At 44.7% G+C, this 10,380-nt stretch overlaps 1 pseudogene; it reads left to right on the top strand.

Moving 5' to 3' along the window:
- Positions 1–7,742: 7,742 nt before the first annotated feature.
- On the top strand, positions 7,743–8,264 carry LOC116531111 (annotated as a pseudogene).
- Positions 8,265–10,380: the final 2,116 nt, after the last annotated feature.

The raw sequence follows: 10,380 nt of genomic DNA, 5'->3' as shown, positions 1-10,380 counted from the left end.
TTCAGGACTAAAATAGCCAAAATTCCCTTCTTCTGCCTAAACGGACTGCCATGTTTCAAATGAAATTTATCCATTGTCAGTCCAAGAAAATAAACTGCCTCTATATTGTTGTTAACTTCTCTACCTGGTTCAGGAGGCCATACACCTTCCAGTTCCTCTTGACAGGCTGAGAGACCAAAACCGAGATTCGCTTTGAATTACTCTGTTTTCTTTGGTTTACTTTCAGTTCTCAATCAATCGAGTATTTTGGAAAAGCCCAATACTAGTAGATGCTTAGCCTTGTGCTGGTAGCTATTGCCAAGACTGATTAGTCTCTTACTATGTACCAGGTACTGGGTTAAGAACTTTAGATGGATTATCTTTTCTAATTCTCCCAATAGCCCTTTATAAATTATTATTATAATGTCAATATTGTAGAAGAGAAAACCAAGGCTTAAAGAGAGTAAGTAACCTACGCAAAGTCCTACATGGCTAGTAAATAAGCAGAGCTAAACCCTAAACCCAATACTGAGGCTGGACGCAGTGGCATATGCCTGTAGTTCCAGCTACTCAGGTGGCTGAGGTGGATCAGTTTAGCCCAGGAGGTCGAGGCCACAATGAGCCATGATTAGCACCACTGTAATACAGCCAAGGCGAAAGTGTGAGATCCTGTCTCAAAAATAAACAAATAAATAAAAATAAATAAAAAGAACTAAACCCAGTACTGAAGTCTGTGCTCGTCTTCTTTTTTTTTTGTTTTTTGAGATGGAGTCTTGCTCTGTTGCCCAGGCTGGAGTGCAGTGGCGCCATTTCGGCTCACTGCAACCTCGGCATCCTGGATTTAAGCAATTCTCCTGCCTCAGCCTCCCAGGTAGCTGGGATTTCAGGCGCCCACCACCACGCCCGGCTATTTTTTTTTGTATTTTTAGTAGAGATGGGGTTTCACCATGTTAGCCAGGATGGTCACGATCTCTGGACCTCGTGATCTGCCCGCCTCGGCCTCCCAAAGTGCTGGGATTACAGGCGTGAGCCGCCGCACCAGCCTGAAGTCTGTGCTGTTAACAACAAGCAGCTTATACTTTATCTGGGGAGATAAGACATTCGCATATGAGATAATTTGAAAACTGTATTCCTTGAAATGTCAGGATGTGGCTCTTTAAGTTCTCCAAGGCCAGATTGAGCTTTGTTTTTCTGAACCTTGAGGGACATTCAGGAGAAACGAGCCTGAGTTTTATAACAAAATAAAAGTTTACGAGAGCCCTGAGTTATATACAATAAATTCAATGATCGAAGGTGTAGGGTGGGCAGACAAGAGAATTCACCGGAAAAAATGCCTCCAGAGCTAATAACTTGTATTTATCAAATACTTTCCAGTTCACAAAGCATTTTCACATATATTATGTCACGTCATATTCATGACCATGTGAAATACAAATTATCCCTATTTTACAAGCTAGGACGAAGCATTGATTGCGTAGCTTGCCCCATGTCACTGATAGATGTTCCAAAGTGGTCAGTATGCAGACTCAGACCCCCATCTCTGTCTCCCAGCAACTATATTTTCTGCTATGACTCACTGTGACTCAGGACTTGAGCAACCCCATGTCCATCCTGGCTGCTCTTTCCGGGAGCTTTCCCACCTGGCCTCCTTCTGCTCAATAGGTCCTGCCGGACCCCCTTCCAATGGTCCAACTGGCAGTCTCTACCAACTGCCACAGAAGCTTCCAACAGCAACATTCCACGCATCCAACCCTTCTGCCTGTAGAAAACCAGGAATCCCCTAGTTTTGGGGGTGGCAAATTGTACCATTCATGAAGCCTCAAGCTCCTAAAAGTCATGACTATCCTTTTACTCCTGCCTCCAGTTTTACACATAAACCAATGAAAAGCTGGTCATTGTATGGCTTTCCAAGGCATTTGGACATCGTAAACTTGAAATGGGAGAAATATTGAAATTTCTGGAACTCTACTTCTGAGTATCTTATTGCCTTTTCCCATTCCCTAACCTTCTCTGTGATAGTCTTTCTTTCAGTAATAAATATTTATCAAGTACCTGTTAGGTGCCAGAAACTATTCTAAGTTGGGAGTATAGGCCTAGCATGGTGGCTCATTCTTATATCCTTGGCTACTTGGCAGGCTGAGGCAGGAGGGTCACCTAAGCCCTGGAGATTGAAGGTGCAGTCAGCCACGATCACACCACCACTACACTCCAGCCTGGGCAACAGAGCAAGACCCCAACTCTAAAAAAAAAAAAAAAAAAAAAAAAACTTAGTTGGGTGAACGCATCACCGATCACCCCAGAAAAAGTGCTCGCAATCATGAAACTTGAATTCCAGTGGGGACAGTCAGATTAACTAAATAAATAACATGCCAAATGGTGATGGGCATTATGATGAAAAATAAACTTAGGAAATTAACTGGTAGAATGGGATCTATTTTGGAAAGAGGTTGGTCAGGGAAGGCAGATTTAATGAACCCCCTAAATGCAATAAGGGAAGAAGGAAAGCCAATTTGCCCAGCAGGCAAGGGTTTTCCAGGCACAAAGGCCCTAAGCTTCACTCATACTTAGGTTATTCATGGAATGGGAAGGAGACCAGTGTGGCTGGAGCAGAATGAACAAAGGGGAATGTGGTAGAAGATGAGGTCAGAGTGAGCAAGTGAAGGACCTGATTTTGTAATGCCTTGTAGGCCCATAGAAGATTGTTGTTTTTCAGGCGTTCAACCTCGTTCAAACAAATCAAGCAATTATTTTAGGCCAGAATTGTTGGATGCTGATGATACAGAGATGAATAAGACAAAGGCGTTACTGTCAAGAAGCTGGGTCTGATGAAGAACAGAGACAAGTAAGCAGACAGCTTATATCACAGTGTAACTGGTACTGTGAGAGGGGTAAGCCCTGATTACTGCAGTAACATAGGGAGGGCACCGGCTGCAGATGGGATGTCAGAGAAAGTGAAGTCTAAACCTGTGCCATTCAGAAAGAGACCACTGGCCCAATGGGGTTATTAAGGATGTGAAATATGACTCGTATGACCGGGGAACCAAATGTTTAATATTAATTAATTTAGGGCCGGGCGCGGTGGCTCAAGCCTGTAATTCCAGCACTTTGGGAGGCCGAGGCAGGTGGATCATAAGGTCAAGAGATCGAGACCATCCTGGTCAACATGGTGAAACCCCGTCTCTACTAAAAATACAAAAAATTAGCTGGGCATGGTGGTGCGTGCCTGTAATCCCAGGTACTCAGGAGGCTGAGGCAGGAGAATTGCCTGAACCCAGGAGGCGGAGGTTGCGGTGAGCCGAGATCGCACCATTGCACTGCAGCCTGGGTAATAAGAGCAAAACTCCGTCTCAAAAAAAAAAAAAAAAATTAATTAATTTAAATATAAAACTGAAGCAGTGTGAAACATTTTTCCCTTAAATTCAATCTTACGGTTTTGATAGGACTACTTCCACTTTTGCCATTGCGTCCCTTAAGATTTCATGATTGCTTTGTAGTGCTCATGTACTTTTTACTTTTACTTTTTTAAAATGTGGCTACTGCCAGGCCCGGGGGCGCGTGCCTGTAGTCCCAGCTACTTGGGAGGCTGAGGCTGGAGGATCACTTGAGTCCAGGAGTTCTGGGCTGTAGCGCGCTATGCCGATCGGGTGACTGCACTAAGTTTGGCATCAATATGGTGACCTACCGGGAGCGGGGGACCACCAGGTTGCCTAAGGAGGGATGAACTGGCCCAGGTTGGAAACGGAGCAGGTCAAAACTCCCGTGCTGATCAGTAGTGGGATTGCATCTGTGAATAGCCACTGCACTCCAGCCTGGGCAGCATAGCGAGACACCGTCTCTTTAAAAAAAAAAAGGAAGAAAGAAAAATAAAATAAAATGTGGTTACTACAAAATCTACAATTAAATAAATATGTGGCTCACAAAATATTTCGACTGGACAGCACTAATTTAAACTGAGTGGAAGAGACAAGCCAGGGATGTGGAAGAAGCCTCAAGGCAGAGGGGCTACACGTGCCAACATCCAGATTGCAGAGAGCATGGCACCTTCGAGGAGGTACAAATAATTCAGAATGATGAGTCCTGAAGTGCCAGCAAGCGGGTAGGCAGCGATGAGGAAGAAAAAGTAAACAGAAGCTGGGTTTGAATGTCTTGTGTGTAATTCAAGGGAACTTGAGCTTTACCATGAGTATAACAGGGAGCTACTGAGGGAAGACACCCCACCAGCTGGGATTGTTGAAAAGGTCACTCTGGCTATCATGTGGAGCATAAGTTGAAGTGGGGCAAGAATGGAAGAAGGAAGACCAGTTGGTACTGATTACAAAAATGAGGCAAGAATCAAGGGCAGTGACAGTGGAGGAGAAGAGAGAAGCAGGCTGATGTGAGACATTACGAGAGATCATGTTGGCTAGACTTGTCATTGGATAGGTATGAAGAATGAGGGCAACAGGATGGCTTAAAGATCAGTCCCTAACACTGCAGGCTCTGAGGAGCAAATGACTACTGCCCTCCAAAGCTGGGTGTCCAAGCAAATGACTGAGCTCCTACAGGGACACAGGGTGAGAGCTGACCTCAGTGGCCATACATCCCCCCACCATAAAGATTATGAATAATAGTTGGTGGGAAGAAACATCTCCTGGACTTCCACTTGGGCATCTTGTTTGCCTTTGATTAGCATAATTTTTGGCAGTCAATGTGTTCCATGCTGCTGGGTACATTGCTTCAGCATTTTTGTTACCTTTGATCAGAGAATGGCAAAGTGACAAGATTGTATCTCTCAAAATAATCTCAGGAAAGGAGAAATGCATTTGAGGAGGTTTCCTGTCCTCTAATGGCAAACAGGGAAAATATATTAAAGAGAGCCACCCTCCATCTCAGCAACCCAGGGGCATGCCCAGGTTTGTGGAGCCTACATTTCTATAGTTGGTGGTTGGGTTTTGGTTTTTTTGGGGGGTGGGGGAGAAGGGAGGGTCTTTTTAAGGGAAATACTACTCAATTATGAATTTAAAATCACTAGGTAGGTTCTCATGCAAATAAGGGGCCCTGACACTCAAGCTTCATTAGCATTGTGGTGTATCGATAGTTTTAGGATACCATTTTGTTTTCATCCATTAAACATGTATCAGCTGCTGGGTTATGGGCACTGAGCAGGACATAGGAATATAAACATGAATGAGAACAGACATAGGCTCTGCCCTCAAGAAATCCACGATTTAGAGTAGGAGATAGATAAATCGGCCATTGTAGAACTACCTTATGAATGCAGGTATAAGAGCTCTATCCACAGAGAATAGTGGGTGCAGAGAGGAGGGACATTCGACTCACCTGAGGTGAAAGGTGCGTGGGTATCTTCCTGAGGGATGTGCCACCAGCAGGATGTGGAAGATATGGGACTTACTTAAACACTAGGTAGAAAACAGGTTTTGAATAATATTTTGTGTCCCATGAAGCTAGAAATTTTGTCAGCAAAAAGTAGAAAGGCCTTATATGGCAAACCCAGTTCTTGCTAAAAGTCTCATCGCTACGCAAGATTAGCTCTTTACTACTAGCTGGAAATTCTCCCCAGAATAAAATGACAATCCTATTATGGACTGAATTGCGTCCCCTCAAAATTCATCTGTTGAAGCCCTAGCCCCAAATGTAACTATATTTGCAGGGTCTTTAAGGACATAACTGAGGTTAAAAGAAGTCATAAGAGTAGGGCCCTGAACTAACAGGATCGGGGTCCTTATAAGAAGAGGAGGAGACACCAGAGATATGTATGTCTCTCTCTCTCTCTTTTTTTTTTTTTTTTAAAATTTAAAATTTTTATAAAATAAAGATGGGGTTTCACCATGATGGCCAGACTGGTCTGGAACTCCTGACCTCAGGTGATCCACCCACCTCCGCCTCCCAAAGTGCTAGGGTGACAGGCGTGAGCCACCGCGCCCCGCCGTATGTGTCTCTCTTACTCTTATTCTGTCTTCCACACTACCACCCCCAACCCTCTGCAGGGCACAGAGGAAAGGCCTTGCCAGAATATACTGAGAAAGTGACTATCTGCAAGCCAGGAAGAGAGTTCTTACCAGAAACCAAATTTTCTTTTGTCTTAATCTTGGACATCCAGCCTCCAGAACTATGAAAAAATAAATTTCTGTTGTTTAAGCCATCCAGTGTGTGGTACCTTGTTATGGCAGCCTGGGCAGACTAATAATGATCTTTAGACAAACATGGTCAATTTCTCCCTATGCCTGGCTCCTGAGCAGAATATCCAGGAATGGTGGGGCATTACTGTGCCTCCTCATCCACATTTCCAGGGGAAATGCAAGAATGATATTTAGTGTCCTCTTACCACCTTGGGCCTTATTCCTTCCTTCTCACACCTTAGCCCCTCTAGGCTACTCTTAGAGTCATCGCCCAAGGTTCATAGTCACAGTGTTAGTCTGTTCTTGCATTGCTATAAAGGAGTACCTGAGGGTGGGTAATTTATAAAGAAAAAAGGCTTAATTGGCTCATGGTTCTGCAGGCTGTACAGGAAGCATGGCTCTGGCATCGACTCAGCTTCTAGTGAGGCCTCAGGGAGCTTTTGTTCATGGTGCAAGGCAAAGCAGGGGTAGGCATGTTACATGGCCGGTGAGGAACCCAGAAGTGGTGGGGAGGAGGGCAGGTGCTTTTAAACACCCAGATCTCAGTTGGGCGCTGTGGCTCAAGCCTGTAATCCCAGCAGTTTGGGAGGCCAAGGTGGGTGGCATGAGGTCAAGAGATCTGAGACCATCCTGGTCAACATGGTGAAACCCCGCCTCTACTAAAAAATACAAAAATTAGCTGGGAGTGGTGGTGTGCGCCTGTAATCCCAGCTACTCAGGAGGCTGAGGCAGGAGAATTGCTTGAACCCAGGAGGCGGAGGTTGCAGGGAGCCAAGATCACACCACTGCACTCCAGCCTGGTGACAGAGCGAGGCTCCATCTCAAAAAAATAAAATAAAATAAAATAAAAAATAAACACCCAGATCTCAAGTGAACTAACTGAGCAAGAATTCTCATCACCAAGGGGATGGTGCTAAACCATTCATGAGGGATTCACTCCCATGATTCAATCACTTCACTTCCCACCAGGCCCCGCCTCCAACATTGGGAATCACATTTTTTAGCTTGACATTTGGAGGAAATGAACATCCAAACCATATCAGCCACAGCTAGCTAGTGATTCTTTGCTCATTCATTAGGGAGGTGGCCTAATAATGCTGAAAGAGTTCTGGGAATACATTTGACCCCAAAACAACACAGGCTCAAACTGCACAGGCCCACTCACATTTTTTTCAATAAAAGCTACACTGAGTATGCCTGCCTCTCCTGCTTCCGTTCCACTTCCTCCATCTCTTCCGCCCCTGCCACCCCAGAGACAACAAGACCAGCCCTTCCTCTTCCACCTTCTCCTCAGCCTACTCAATGTGAAGATGATGAGGATGAAGACCTTTGTGATGATTCACTCCCACTTAATGAATAGTAAATATATTTTCTCTTCCTTATGATTTTAATAACTTTTTTTCTCTAGCTTACTGTATTATAAGAATACATTATATAATACATATACAAAATTTTATTTTGTATATTACTATTTATGTTGACTGGGTTATCAGTAAGGCTTCCAGTTAACAGTAGGCTGTTAGCAGTTAAGTTTTGGAAAATCAAAAGTTACACTTGGATTTCCAACTGTGCCAGGTCAGCACCCCTAACCTAACCCCTTCATTATTCAGGAGTCAACTGTACTTAGAAATTGCCTGGCTCTCCTTTTTGAGGAAGACGCGGTCGTAGCTGTTGTGGATCGTTAGTCCGCACGCTCCTGCTCCTGACTCACCGCTGTTCGCTCTTGCAGAGGAACAAGTCGGTCAGGAAGCCGCGAAGCAGTCATGGCTTTTAAGGATACCGGAAAAACACCCGTGGAGCCGGAGGTGCCAATTCACCGAGTTCGAATCACTCTAACAAGCCGCAACGTAAAATCGCTGGAGAAGGTGTGTGCTGACTTGATCAGAGGAGCAAAGGAAAAGAATCTGAAAGTGAAAGGACCAGTTCGAATACCTACGAAGGCTTTGAGAATCACTACAAGAAAAACACCTTGTGGTGAAGGTTCTAAAACATGGGATCGTTTTCAGATGAGAATCCACAAGCGACTCATTGACTTGCACAGTCCTTCAGAGATTGTTAAGCAGATTACTTCGATCAGTATTGAGCCAGGGGTTGAGGTGGAAGTCACCATTGCAGATGCTTAAGTTGGTTATTTTAATAAATTGATTACCAGTTAAAAAAAAAAAAGAAAGAAAAAGAAATTGCCTAGCTCAGCCACTGTACTGGGTGCACAACCCCAGGCAAATCAAGTTCTGTCTCTGAGCTGGAAAATTAAAGAAATGACCTAGATTATTTCTAGGCTGTCTTCCATCTGAGCGAGTCCAGGGTTTTAAACTTTTTTCTTTCTGGGGTTCACGTTTAAGGGCCCCAAAGATTTCATGAATGTCTCCAAGGCCCACATAAAGGAATTATTCTCTAAGATGGGGAGGTACCTTTGGCCAGGAGGTCTTCCCAGAAGTCTTCAAATCATGTTTGCTGTACAGGTAGTTGTACTACCTGCTCAGAAGTATCAGAATCCCCCACTTTTTAGCACTTTTGGATCCACAAAATGTTTGGGCAACACAAGAATTCAAAGGTCTCACTGGAAGGTTCTGATTAACAAGAAAAATTAAAAAGTCTTTTCCCAGTGAGAAGAGGATTCCTTCCACTTGGACAGAGAAAAAATAAAAGCAAAGTATAGAATGTCATGGAGGAAACTGCTGAGTGCTATGCCCTGACTATGTAGAGAGGAGAACCTTCTTAATGTCCCAGGGGACAGGCAAACCTAACTTGCATTTTGGCATGAGATCCCAAATGCCCAGTGAGCAAACAGCCAGCACCCTGCTCTTGCTGCCATGAGTGTTGTGACTGGAGAGTGTGGCAGATCCTCCTGGAAACAGGCTTCAAAACCAAGCCTCAGAGGCCATGTAAGAGGCAAGGAGCCATCTCTTGCCTATTGCTCCTTTTCACAGTCCTATTGTCTGTGTGCCTGAGAATCACAGAGTGAAAATACACTAAAAGTGAAAGGGACTTCAAGGTCAAACCAAGGTTGAAGGTTGGGCACCTATCAAAATGGCTTTGAATTATGCCTTTTTTCATGTGCATTTGAACCCACAGTTGATTGTAAACTCTGTAAGTAACCATGTATTATTTTTGTGTCTCCTCCTTGCTACTTAGTATGCTCATTGTATTTTCTGATGCCAAATGTGGGGGTGCAGGCAGTGGGGGTGATTCCACACTGATTCTTCAATTCTCCAATACCAACTTGGTGTCTGTCTTAGTCCATTTTGTGTTGCTATAAAAGAAGACCTGAGGCTGGGGAATTTATAAAGAAGTTTATTTAGCCCATGGTTCTGCAGGCTAAGAAGTTCAAGGGCACAGCCCTGGCTTCTGGTGAGGGTTTTTGTGCTGTGTCGTAACATGATAGAGAAGGTCAAAGGGGAAGCAATGTGTATAAAGAGAGAAAAGCCTGACGGGCATCTAGCTTTATAACAAATCACTCCTGCAGCAACTAACCCAGTCTGGCCAGAGCAAGAACTCACTCATGACTACAAGAGCGGCACCCGAGCCATTCATGAGAGAGCCGCCCCCATGATTCAAACAACTCCCACCAAGCCCCACTTCCCAGTTGAGCCACATGGAGACCAAATTTCAACATGAGTTTTGGTGAAAACAGACAAACCATAGCAATGTCCAACAATTCAATTCAATTCTGACACTAACTACTGAAGCTGGCACAGACCCACAGGGTAAGGGCTCAGTCTCACGAGACTACCCTCACTTCAGGTGCCCAGGCTACCGGCTACCTGCACTTCTGCCTGACTGCAAATTCGAGGGTTCCCATGATTCCCCCTCAGGTTTAATCATTGGTTAGAATGACTTACAGAATTCGGGGAAGCAATTTGCTTACATTTACTGGCTTATTTTATTTTATTTTTTTTTTTGAGACAGAGTTTGGCTCTTGTTACCCAGGCTGGAGTGCAATGGCGCGATCTCGGCTCACCGCAACCTCCGCCTCCTGGGTTCAGGCAATTCTCCTGCCTCAGCCTCCTGAGTAGCTGGGATTACAGGCACGCGCCACCATGCCCAGCTAATTTTTTGTAGTTTTAGTAGAGACGGGGTTTCACCATGTTGACCAGGATGGTCTCGATCTCTTGACCTCATGATCCACCCGCCTCGGCCTCCCAAAGTGCTGGGATTATAGGCGTGAGCCACCGCACCCGGCCTTACTGGCTTATTTTAAAAGATACAACTTAGGAATAGCCAAACGGAAGAGGTGTTTGGGGCACGGTATGGGGCAGGGTATGCAGAGTTTCCATTCTAT

This window comes from Sapajus apella, unplaced genomic scaffold (genome assembly GCF_009761245.1).
Source record: "Sapajus apella isolate SASKATOON/1434 unplaced genomic scaffold, GSC_monkey_1.0 scaffold69, whole genome shotgun sequence".
In the NCBI taxonomy this organism is placed as follows: domain Eukaryota; kingdom Metazoa; phylum Chordata; class Mammalia; order Primates; family Cebidae; genus Sapajus; species Sapajus apella.
The sequence above is the reverse complement of the archived record's forward strand: the minus strand, read 5'-3'. Positions and strand labels throughout refer to the sequence as shown.